Here is a 13,552-nt window from a genome sequence, read left to right on the forward strand (position 1 = left end):
ATGAAAACTTTATAACTATTCTTTACTTTTGCTCGATTCACAAGAGCTGGCACGAATAGATTGAATAAAAGTATTCGTGTGTTACGTATTTGAATACACTTTTCACAAATATGAATATAACATGCATCAGTAATTTTCCGACCAAAATGTCTAAGGGACATTACTTTCGTCCAGCCAGCCAGTTTGCCAGCTCTTGCGAATCGACTTGTACTATCCACATGCAAGCACTCAAATTCAACGCTGCAAAAATGACGAAAGAATAGCAATTTAAACCACCCACATATGAGCATTCTGAATAGGTATCCATGAAATATTGACGTCAAAGTCGTAAACTACGCACCGCAGGATCAAACCGGGTTATAATTGGCTTGTTCTAGACATTATCCCCCGTAGGGCACTACTTTACTGTCAATACAATGTTATATATCCACATCAAACACCCTGTATATCTTGCCTCATTTAACTATTCTCTACCTTTAGTATCCAACCCTAAAGTTCATATTGACTTGGGTAGTTGTTGCGACTTTATGCCCTCTATAAAATGGTCAGCATGAGCGTCTTAATAGGTTAATAAACGATCGTATCTGACGATATTTTTATATGAAAGTTAATGGTCGTTGATGGCAATATTATAATTTCTGTGCTCTAAAACATTTATTAAAGTATAGGAATGAATAGCACTGCAGAAAATTGACATTAAAACACGTTTATTTTGACTTTTGATTTTAAGAGAAACTAAGAAACTGGTTTTTGATGACATTCTGAATGCTTATCACAAAACTACAAAATCAGACGACTAAAGGCTTAAACCTATTAAGTTTGATTAACTTTTCATCATAGTTAGTTAATTAAACCTGAAGTTGACTACAAGACTTGTGTTTAGGGAATAAACTAATTAAATACTTAATTTAATTAAAACGAAATGCTCCTTTCATCCACTCAAAGAATGGCATTTAGACATCCCTTAAAGAGACAAGTTCGGCTTTGTACATGTATTTCAACATTTTTCAATTGCCTTTTTGCAAGTTTTTATCTCGTTTATTTATTTGTTGTTTTAAATCACATCTAGTGGTCGGATTGACTTGAAATTTGCTACAAATATGTTGGTTGGATGATAGTGCAAGTATAGTTAAGTAGCAAAAAGTACAGTTGGAAAAAAAGGCTTGTATTAAAATGAAATGTTAACAAAAACTTTTTTTTTGCACAATTAAGGGTGTAGTACATACGATTCATACGTGATCTTGATCTTAACTACATAGATATATGTCTCGGTACTATAACCAGAGGTGACTGCTCTCTATAAACAACCGTAATAATCTTACATACAGCACATTTGTCACAAATAACACTCATTAATTTGGAGGGCGGGATTTGTTGGAGGGCGTATGCAAGCGTGTCGTAGTGTCTAGTTTTAAGTTGTGTGTCGACACCTTTACTGTTTTGTTTTGTAAAAAAATTATTTAAACGTGTCGTGGTTTCATGTTGTTTGTTTTCATTATTGTTATTATTTAATTTTTCATTTGGTTTTGTTTTTTTTATTTTTGATAGGTATTTAAATTTTATTAAGTACTTTTTGTTTGTTCCTTTTTTGGTTTATTTTTTGTGAATTTTTGTCGCCTTCCGTGAATTCGCCAAGCGGTCACAGCGGAAGATCAGCGTTGGCCTCTACGGCCAACACTATGCTCAGCTGAGACCGCTTCCGCGAAATACCTACTTACTACTTACTAGGTTTTTTTTGTGTGCTATGTAATTTGCGAAGTGCGAATAAATATTTCTATTTCTATTTCTAATTCCTACCGGGTGTGGCCTGTAATATGAGCCAATAATTCAAACATGGATCATACTCGTCAAACTGAAAAACATTAGTTCAGGTACTTTTAAAAATAATTAGTTTTTTAAGTTTTATTACACTTTTAAGTTTATTCGAAGAAGCAATGTAAAGCAAAATGCTTATTGTTTGTAGCGTGACAGGCGACGTCAGTAGTGTTCAAGATGGCGTACATTGATAGCAGTATTTAATTTGTATGAAAAAGGGAAAATTCAGACTCCATTATTTTTAAAAGTCGGTGAACTAATGTTGTTCAGTTTGACGAGGACGATCTATGTTTTCATTTTTTGCTCGTATTACAGGCCTCACCCGGTATAATACTTTTGTACCGGTGGCACTTTATCCGTGGAACACAATCGTGTCTCGTTTTAAGCATAAAACTTCTTTCATTAATCCCGGTCTGACTTTATACTTGTTGTAATGTTTGTTTAATCGCTTTGACTGTAATTACGTATGTAACTTTACCTGTCTTTGATGGCTGCTCGACAGCCAGGACAGCGCAGCGCAGGACGAAAACCAAAATGCGAGCATAATTTTAGTTCACTTTTGAAGATTTTTCATATTATCGGATCCGATACTACGTCGAACACCGATACGGTCCTACCTGCGCAAATACGAGTAAATATGAAATATATACAATATTCTGATACAAAAGGCAAGAACACATTTCCTATATTGCACTTACCAACATACAGGCTGATTCAGGAGTAGTATCATAGTATATAAATATTATTATCGTCCATATAGAACAGTTGGGATACAAACATTTGACTGAAATATTTTCGGCGAAAAGCGGAACCAAATAGCGCCTAAGGCCGAAACAAGTCGCAAGCATCAAGTGATCCAGCCACTTTGGAGTCTCGTTAATGCGTTCCGCCAGATTGTGTTACAATCGTTCAAGACCCCTGTTTTAACGATGGACTGGAACGCGACGCCCCTGGTTTATTGTATTAGGATATTGATACCGGGATATTTTAGTAGTAGTATCCATGGGGTTCAGGATGTTAAGTCACTGTTTTTTTTGTCAAGACCCAAGAGGCCGTTATTGTCTATCACGATGACGTTAGTGGCGTTTTTTACCCTCGTCTTAAACCGTGTGAAAGAAAGAAGTGGTGAAAACGATCGTGATTCGAAGAGTGTTAGACAATAAGGTCTCTTTCTCTCTTGTCCGCTGTGTTTCAGAGGTCGATAATTTCCATACAAAATGGTATCGGGTGATATTGTACAGCCTGCTAGATATAACATATTTAGCCACCAGAGCAGTGTTTTCCAACCTTTTTCATGACACGACCCCTTTAGTATGAAATTTATTTTAAACATTTCATTAATCACTGCTGAATTTTGCATGTTTATAATAATAATAATAAATTAAAGAAACAAAGAAAAAAGAAAAAAATATAATGCCACATAAATAACATATTTATTGCTTGTGGCAAAAGATATTTACTTATGTTCTTGTTGCCTATGGTTGAAAAAATACGTAATACGCTTGAAGTTAAAAAAAAATAAGGCTTTAAATAAACACTACTACAATCTACACCTAGCTATAATAAAAACTGACAAACTATTTGAAAAACACTATTTTTCACCCGATAACCCGAGCTTTTACCGCAGAACCAAGTCACAGTGTAGCTAACGATTTTAAAATGTGCAATTCCAAACCGATGCGATATTTGTACACCGGCTTTCAAACAAAACTTCGCAAGTCAAACAATGGGATTTAGCTGGCTTTGTCCGTAATCTGGCAACTTCAGACAAAGGGCACTGAAAACTTTTCAGTGGCGGATTACTTAACGACCTAACCGTTGTAGTTGTGAAGGATTCAATCGACATTCAACAGACTGATGGATGAAATATAAACAATTACTTTGCTCACCTGCGACCTAGGGATATCTACGTCTATGACGACGCATTTTGAAATCATCCAGAGTTCATCCTTAGAGGAACACAACCGTCCGCCACACTTTTTCTTTTTAATAAAAAATAGGTTTACATTTGGCCTTAATCTCGCTTAATGGAAGGCGAAGATGAGGCCTAAGATGGTGCACGTTTGCCTAGAAGGGGTCTGTTCACTTGTTGGTGCCTGATGTGAGACTAACGTACCAAACAAACATTTAAGTCTGTCATTGTAAATACCCACATAGATTTTTCTCAAACAAACTACCCACAAATATTTTACAAAGATTGATTCATATTTGATGAACTAGACTTTACCTGTTCATACCATTGGATGTAGTTAAGTAAAAATTTGGCGATTTTACAAAATGCCTATGATTATTAAATTGTAGTCAAAATACCACAAACGGGGCTTATTAGTTAGTTTTTAGTTTGGTTGGCGACTGAAAACCAGCGACCTCGCCGAGTCTCTTGTCCATTTTGCCTCACTTATCACGCTAACACACACGATATTTACCTCGACGTTTCGACCACATTACAGCGGCCGTGGTCCCGAGTAGACTGAACTTCAGTCACTGAAGTGTGGGGTGTCAAGTCTGCCTAGCAGCGCGAGTCCTTCGTACTACCCCCCACTTGATCACAAAACGAGTGCCGGTACTTTTTGTGATCAAGTGCGGGTAGTTCAAGGACTAGCGCTGCTACGCAGACTTGACACCCCACACTTCAGTTTACTCGTGACCACGGACGCTGGAATGTGGTCGAAACGTTTAGGTAAATATTACTCGTGTCTGTTAGCGTGATAAGCCCTGTTTGTGGTATTTTGACTATGAGTGAAAATCACGAAAGTTTGAAACGTTAAATAAAATTGTGCTCTTCATTCATGTTTATGACGCACACCTGGATTTTGCTGGCGTGCATCCCAATCTCTTGGAAATAAATAAAAAATAGCCAATATGTTATTCCCAAGGTTCAGCTAAGTATACAGGGTGGAAAGTTGAGATTGGGCAGCAATACTGGGTTAAGACACTATGGTCTGTCCCAGAATTCGAGATACTAAAATGACAGTCTGAAATGTCAAACGTAAAAATAATGTGGCCAGCATAAAAGGAACAGTGCTGCTCCGTGATTTCGGTTTCGTAAATAACCGATAAAATGTTTATTTTACGATAGCAAAAATAACATTAATGCATTCAATATTCTACTTTCCATTTTACTTTATCATACGATAAAGTGATGAAATCTAAGCACAGGTAAAAATACAGTGTTCAACACTTAGTGCCAACGTAAAAAATAATACAGATGCTACTACAAAACTAGAAAAACGAAGTTCGTATGGCACCGTCCCTTTCACTCGCGTATTGAATGAGATAAGCGTCAGCGGGACGGCAACATACGAAGTTCGAGTTTGCATTTCGTAGTCAGGGCCAGCACGGCTACTACGAAATTCGAAAATCGAAGTTCGTGTCGTTCCGTCCTTCTGACACTACTATTTAATTTAATACGTAAGTGAGAGGGACGTTACGGTACGAACTTTGATTTTCGAATTCCGGAGTAGGCCCTCAGATATCACACAACGTCATTGTTCATGTTTTTTTGTATTCAAGTGGTATTCAACCGATTTTCGTTACTTTACTCGTATTGTCATCGGATGTGATCAGTGCGTTTTCTCGTGTTTTTATTTTGATATTCATATCATAGAATAATAAATCAAATATTCATTATTCTTATATTATTTAGTTAATGTAAAACTTACTTAGAATGAAATTGAAACTTAAACATCAACATCTATAAAAAGTCGAAATATCTCGAAAACGGTCGCATTTTTATTAGACCTATTTTACCTTTTCTAGAACGTCCTAAGTGCCCTACATTTTAGTACATCACGGATCCGTCCATATCTTAATATTTTACGACATACATACATAGGTACCTACAAAATCTTTCGGTAATAACCGGTTGCGGCACATCACTATTTATGAGACGCAAAAAACAGGTAACACATGAAACGTCATTTTAGTATCTCGAATTCTGGGACAGACCATAACTTTAGTTAAAATGTTCCGTTTTTAGTTGTCTACATACTGTTTAATTTTCTTTAAGCATAAAGGATTCATATTCGTAAAAAAACAACATGCGAAAGTTTCACTTTGCAAATTAGTACCTACCCTACGAACTGTATGGAAAAAGTTTTCTTTGATTTGTGGGTGTTCTAGTACTCTAACCTTAATTGGCCTCAAAGAGTGTTTAATCCTTGATAGAAATGGGACCTATTGGCATTTAAAAAAAAGTCAAATCTGTCGATTTTCTCGCTGACTGTACATTTTATCAAAAAATCTGTGAATGTCGATTGTCATCACTCAAAAAGTTAATAAAGGTTCTCCTAAGAGCATTTTCACGTAGCAGCAAGGGATCTATCTAGTAGCTGCCGTTGCTGCCCCATCTCAACTTTCCACCCTGTATAGATATGAAATATCATGCAAATTTGTCCGTTTTAGTGTGAAAGAGTAGCTTACACAACTTTTGCATTTATAATTATAAGTAGAATACCTAATGATTTTTCTAGGTTTTGAATATTTTGAACATGGAACTACCGTGAGAATTGCTCATATTGAATATACGAGTATTGTACCGGGTAACTTACATATTACGCGTGCGCGTGTTGCAGCAGCCGTCGAGTCGCATTGCTCCTAAGAAAAAGTGTTACTAATTAGGGTGAAACATTTCGAGTTATCCGGTACAATCTCATTTAACATGTAAAAATTATGCTCAAACAACATACCTCATTTTTTTGAAGTCGTCTAAAATATGATTGACCTCTCCAGAGGGCCAAATAAATCTTATAAAATGAGTAAACGAAAATAGATGTTAAAATTAGCTTGATTAACTAAATCAGACTTCCAGATACGCGGGTAACATAGCCATTGTGGGATGTAAGTAATGGTCACGTGTGTCCATATACAGCTCGCGTGTCACGTAACGAGACAGCTACACAAGTTATATGATGCCCTGGTCATGTTCACTGATAGATGAAGCAGCATTACGTTTTTTGTGAAGGGGATTTGAATGATCGCCGATTCTGTAGCTAGTCGGTGTTTTTGAAACCAGGTGGCAAATTACACAACTATAATGGATTAAACTTATCAAATGATTGAAGACTTTTGTTACTCTTTCTTTCTCTCTTTGCTTTTCTATCTATTGCAAACTCCCGATTGAAATTTCCATATTCAGCGAATAAATTATCTTATTAATATGCGCAAGTTCGGGAAAAGTGCGTGCGTACGTGTATTCGAACCGAATTTGAAGTCTTAGATGCTCATTGGCCACAAAATTTAATATTCTTTAAAATATACGTATAGAAGAAGAATCATCTCATTATTATTTCGTTCTCTTCAAAAGAGAATAAATTTTTCCGGTAAACGTATCGTTTGTGTGCTTCAATCAAAAAAATGAAAGCAGACCAAAAATTTCGCGGTTAATTGCCTCCCAAAAGTTACACCTGGAATAGGGAAAACTCAAATTACACGCATGGAGTACACGGCACCAAATGGAGTATTACGACGATTTCCAGCTTATTGGAAATTATTTCCTAAAAATGCTTTTTAAGGATCTTATTTTGGTTGGCCTAATTCGAATTAAATAAGATTGCCGTATCTAATAGTTTGCGCGAGCGAAGCTGCAGCTAAAGGCTAGTCTATTGAATTATATTACATATTTTAAATAAAAAATAACTTAAGAGTGTAGAATCGAACTTTGATTTTACAAGTCCCATGGCCAAAGACACCCCATGGACGCGGAACGTTATGGTTCTGTGGACTCCACTTCTGGAAACTGTTCAAGATTACGATAAAAGAACACTTCTATTTGATTTATCGAAAGGTCCAAACATTTATCTGAACGAAACTGCAGAAACATAGTATTTATTCAGCTCTGTTTGAGTATCCAATATTGTTTAACATAAGATATAAATAGGAACCAAAGGTCAAAAGCTCGAGCAATATCAGCTAGAATGTATGAAAATATGTAAATTCATTTCGTTTAATGAATAAATGAATATTCACACAGTTTCCTGGAAAAATAAACGCTATAACATTTAATTTGCACATGCTGGTTTCCAGGCCGTCGCTGATACATTGTTTGCAATTGTATTTTTTCATACGGGCGTAAAATTAAAATACTGATATTTATAAAGTTGGCTCCGAAATTATTCCATATTTGGGGAAACAAACTCTTTTCTTTGTCACTATTTTCTATTGCATATCGATAACATTAATTGTATTTCGAATACAATTGTACAGTCGAGTTCATAAACTAGTGAGCAAAAATTTCATCAAAAATATCTGAACACGACTCTATTGTTAACGGCGTAGAAGCGTGTTCAGATATTTTTTATCAAATTTTTGCTCACAAGTTTATAGAACTCGACTGTACATTATTTTATTAGTTAGTACATTTCATATGTGTTTTTAATTTTATTTTTTCAGAAAGTACTTCATAAAATTATCTATCTATGTACCGAAGGTAACTGCTAAAATTAATTATAGTTAAATAATTATAATAATCTTTATCTTTATACATTTCACGATGTTATGTGATTTTTTTATAGTTACACATATGATAAGATTAGATTATTTATTCATTCAGTATAAAATTACATCATATTATATACATCACTAGCTTTTGCCCGCGGATTCGCCCGCATGGATTTCGGTTATCGCGCGCTATTCCCTCGGGAACTATGCATTTTTCCGAGATAAAAAGTAGCCTATGTCACTCTCTGACCCATAAACTATCTCTATGCCAAAAATCACGTCGATTCGTCGCTCCGTTTCGACGTGAAAGACGGACAAACATACAAAAAAACATACAAATACACACACTTTCGCATTTATAATATTATTATATTATATTATATAGTACTAGTTTAGTATGGTATAGTATAGTACTAGTTTAGTATAGTATAGTATGGATATATATGTGTTTATAATTTTATTTTTTCAGAAGGTAGGTACTTAATAAATATCTATCTATCTACCGAAAGTCACTGCTAAAATTAATTGGTTTTTAATAATTATAATAATCTTTATCTATTTCGGCATAAAATTGACCCATTAAATTTAATTTAATTACATTTATCGAATTAAAGTAAAATATTAATACAATACAACATTAATTTATTGCAGAGATAGTGATTTACACACAAACATCACGCCTGCATTCCCAAATGGGGTAGGCAGATCACACGAAACGTTACTGCTTCGGAGCCACTTTTACCAATTTTAGGTTTAAAGTTTTAAAACCTATGAAAATACGAAAAAAACTGAGCTTATTGACAGGGAGAGCGACGAAAGAGTGAAGACGTCGCTTGTACATAGAACGCAAACGATAGGTAACATTTAATATATGCCGCTTATATCAGTTGTGTGCTTCAGCCAATCTAATGTTACGGACACTAGATTTTTCGATTAAAGTTAACAAAAGTTGCCAACCCTTAACCAACTACTTTTTGAGAACTCGTTCAAACTCAATAACAGCTCTATTTACAATGATTATGTTGGCTTCCCGGCCGGTAGAATAATCATTTGTATTCATTGGGGTAATACGGGCTCAGCAAAATGGTGTGGATGGCAGACGTGGACTAGGGTTGGCAAGGCAGCGTTTCAAATGATTGCTGTTTAATTGTGTGTGAAATGCAAACCGTATATATATGTTACCTCATCATAAACTCCCTTTTTCTCTCGTGTTAACTACCAACCCTCGCCTGCGGCTTGGGCAGATATAAACGACTCCACGTTACGTTTTATGCACTTTTTGTACAATTCACCATTTAGGCAATAGCAGAAGAACTAGACTCTTTCCGTTGACTTAGATTAGATTATTTTCCATCAAAAATTTACACAATTACTGAACCCCCTCCCACAGCATTTTTTTTTCTTCATTCTTGATTTCAATCAAAAGACGACTTGTAAACGATTTTAGTTTAGATATTTTATTTTAAACGCTATCTTTAAAACAATATTACCAAGTTTATTAGCTTTAATTAAAAAACTAATAAGATGTGATCGAGTCCCAAAAATTACAACTTTTTCAATTTCTCGGGAATTAACCTTTATTCCGGACTGTAACAACGGATTTTGATGATTTCACTTCTTAGAGCAACGCGGGCTTCCTACGCAAGGGAGTAGCCATTCGCCGCGTTCCCCTCTGTCAAAGTACACGCCCAACTGGGCATACGAATTTTATAAAACAAGACCGAATTGAGTCGCGCAAGTGAACGCTGCAGTGCTAAAAACGCCGAATTGTTCAGTTTTCTGCTGTAAAAGGAGATCTGAGACATCAAGCTTGCAAAAAGATGGTGTTAAATTTCACATGTAAGTAAATTGTTATCGTATTATTGCTATTTAAGTATTTACATTTAAACAACAAAGCCGTACATTATTGTCGTATTCGTTTACCAACATCGAGTCCGCTAATCCGTACAAATTCCGGATCGCCAAGCGATAAATCCGACTTTTCGCCGATGAACAACTTAGTGATGTTACTGTCAATGTGTGAGTTTTGAGTCGTCTGTAGGTACACGAATTATTAGTTGGATTATTTATGTGTTAACGTCGTCATTACAGTCAGTTGGCAGTTTTGTTTTTGCATGTAAGTGTGCGGAACGCAACTCCAGAACTATTTTAAAGGTAATCTACCGCTAAGGCTGCTCCCTTAAGGTAGGAAGCTCGCGTTGCTCTTAGTTTCACTTCAATATGCTCATAGCGGCTGCTACCCTAAGTACATTTGCTAACCTTTTTCTACGAACGTTACGGTTTTTTTTTCATTTGGTTCTCTATTTTCTCTTGACTTTACTTAATCAATTGGTGGCGGAGCCGAATGTGACGATGTCCTGGTTAATTTAAAATGTACTGAATCATGCATTTGTAAGCGGAGTCATGCTTAGGGATGTGCAACATTACTGTATAAAACATCGATATTTATAAAAATAGCATATTTAAATTAATAATAATAATATTGTGAGAGAGTGAGTGGTGGTAGTAAAATAATCTAACACAGTTAAAAAACAGTTAAAAAGTCATATTCGTTAGTTCATAACATTTCGAAGAATGTGCTTCGGAATGTGCTGCTCCTTTCTTCCACAGGTCGTCCAGAAGTAGGCGTGGTCTCCACCCTTACGTTGTCAGTATTCCAAAAATCCGCACAAAGCGTTTTCGCTCTTCCTAACCGCACAGCAAAAGAGTGGAATTCCCTGCCTGGGACTGTGTTTCCTGAACACTACAATTTGGCCGCTTTCAAGTCCAGGGTGAATGATTCGAGCATTTACTAGGCAAGCGTGTTGTAGACCTCATTCTCGCTTTCCATCAGGCGTGATTGTGGCCAAGCGCAAGCCTACTGTATAAAAAAAAAATTGAATTCATAGTGATTTCATTGGGAAAACGTTGGCGGAATTGGTTAAACTAGTGACCAAATAATAATAATAACATAAGTACGTTCATTTTAAGTGTCTTGTCCTTATCATATCTTTTCAAAAGTAAAATGAATGTAAAACTTCGCATTCCGAGTTGCTTCTCTCGTGTTGTATGTATCAATTTGTGATAGGTTGTATTTTTTTTGGTCCAGTGCCGTACAAATAATGTAGAGTGTTTTATACATTTCTTTGCTAGCCTCTCCAACATTGCTTGCCAAAGACATTGTATTTGAAATATGACACTAAGGGGCTGTTTCACCACACATTGATTAATTTTATTTGACGGATAAATGTGATGCCGTCACCGTCTATTCAAAAAAAACAAACAGAGACGGCATTACATTTATCCATTAGATAAATTTAATCAATGGATGGTGAACAGGGGCTAAGCGTAACGTTACAAAAATATATAAGACTATCAGTTAACTTCAACTTCATCTGCCTCTCGATCACGACTAACGATAAAAAACCGTTTTTAGGGTTCCGTAGTCAACTAGGAACCCTTATAGTTTCGCCATGTCTGTCTGTCTGTCTGTCCGCGGGTAAGCTCAGAGACCGTTAGTACAAGAAAGCTGTAATTTGACATGAAAAAAATGTGGTACAATAAAAAAAGGAAGAAAAATTTTTTAGGGTACCTCCCATAGACATAAAGTGGGGGTGATTTTTTTTCTCGACTAACTCTATATTGTGGGGTATCGTTGGGTAGATATTTTAAAAACATTGGGGGTTGTTAAGACAATTTTTCTATTCAGTGATCTTTTGCGAAATATTCAACTTCAAAGTGCAAAAATTTCATTGAAATCAAACGTTTGGTTTACATGAAATATTACCCTCGGGGAAGTTCCAGAAGTATTTTTTTTTCTTTAAAATAATTAACATTTTTAAGAATTAATTAACATCATTCGCAGTAGGTACAGTCGAAGAAAGTTAATCGCGTACCAGGGGGCTATTAAAAAATTCGAAATTCGAAATTCGAATCGTACCGTCCCTCTCAGTCGTATTACCTAAATAATATTAGCGTCAGCGGGACGACAAGATACGAACGTCAATTTTCGAAATTCGTAGTAGCCCTCAGGGTGGAACCTTTGTGCTACTGATGTCATATTGACATACCATACATCTGCCGAGAATCATACTGAAATTGTTTATACGCGATTCGATTTCCTTCGCTATTATACTGAATTTTTACAGTTATTTTTGCAAGTATATTAATATCTTCTATTATTGTAGATGAGAAGAAAAGAGCGTAGCAATTTGGATAAAAATATAGCATGAGATGCTGCGTATGAGTGTGACGAGAAAAGAATGAATGGTATTTTAAACATATGTAACGGAGATGGCTGTGGGACGTAGTAAGATGAAAGACGTTTATATTCTAAGTTGATTTTAAGTATTATTTTATTTTATCACTAAAAACTGGTTTTCTTAATTTACGACCCTTGTATGTATTTTGTATATTAGAAGATAATTTCCGAAAGCACGTAATTGATTTTAAAATTTTCTTTCACTAATAAAAAGCTACACTGTCCTTGTGATTTACTTGTCACAGCCAAAGTTGTGAGCAACAACTAGTATATGTATTGTACTGAATTCTAACCATTTAATAGACAAACTGTAATATATCAAAAACCTACAACCACACAACAAAAGTTCTCAAAGTTTCAAACTATTATTTATAGCTTCAAATCTAGTCGGAATCTTTAGGGAGCACCTAATTTTATGTTGCCTGAGGATCTTGAAACAGGGTTCATATAATACGTCATGCCTAATTTGACAATGGTCTTCTTTTTCTTATAGGGTGGTTTCAGACACTAGTAGTAGTTAGTAGTGTTTAAGGCACTTGTCTCACCGCCAGCGAGGAAACGATTGGCTATCGACTATTTTCTCGCTCAAGAAACGAACAAAAGATATAAGATCCTGTGTGAGTAAAAGAGGCACATATATTAATAGTTGATCGCTGGCTATTCACACTGTCGGCGAGAACTCGCTCTTACATCTTTTGTCGCAGCGACAAGAGCTATAAAACTCGCTGAGCTATAATACTGGCTCAGCCATGTCAGCTTGGCGGCCGCCCCGTACGAGCGAGTCGCGTGGAGCGAGTAATCGCCAGTCGCACGCGAACACTCGCTTACAGCCGAGCGACAAAACTACACTCGCTTCTCGCTGCTCGCCCACTCGTTTCTAGTTACTCGCTCTACTCGCTTCTCGCTCATCGTCGGCGGTGGGACAAGTGCCTTATTAGCGCGTAAAGCTCGATTTAAGCCGGGTCTCCACTGAGCGGGCCGCCTCCCGCGGCGGCATTTTCGGTTGCGATTTTGAGCCTTGTGTCAAAACGCATCATGCTTCATGCGCTTGCCTCGTGA

Source organism: Choristoneura fumiferana, chromosome 24, assembly GCF_025370935.1.
Source record: "Choristoneura fumiferana chromosome 24, NRCan_CFum_1, whole genome shotgun sequence".
NCBI lineage: Eukaryota > Metazoa > Arthropoda > Insecta > Lepidoptera > Tortricidae > Choristoneura > Choristoneura fumiferana.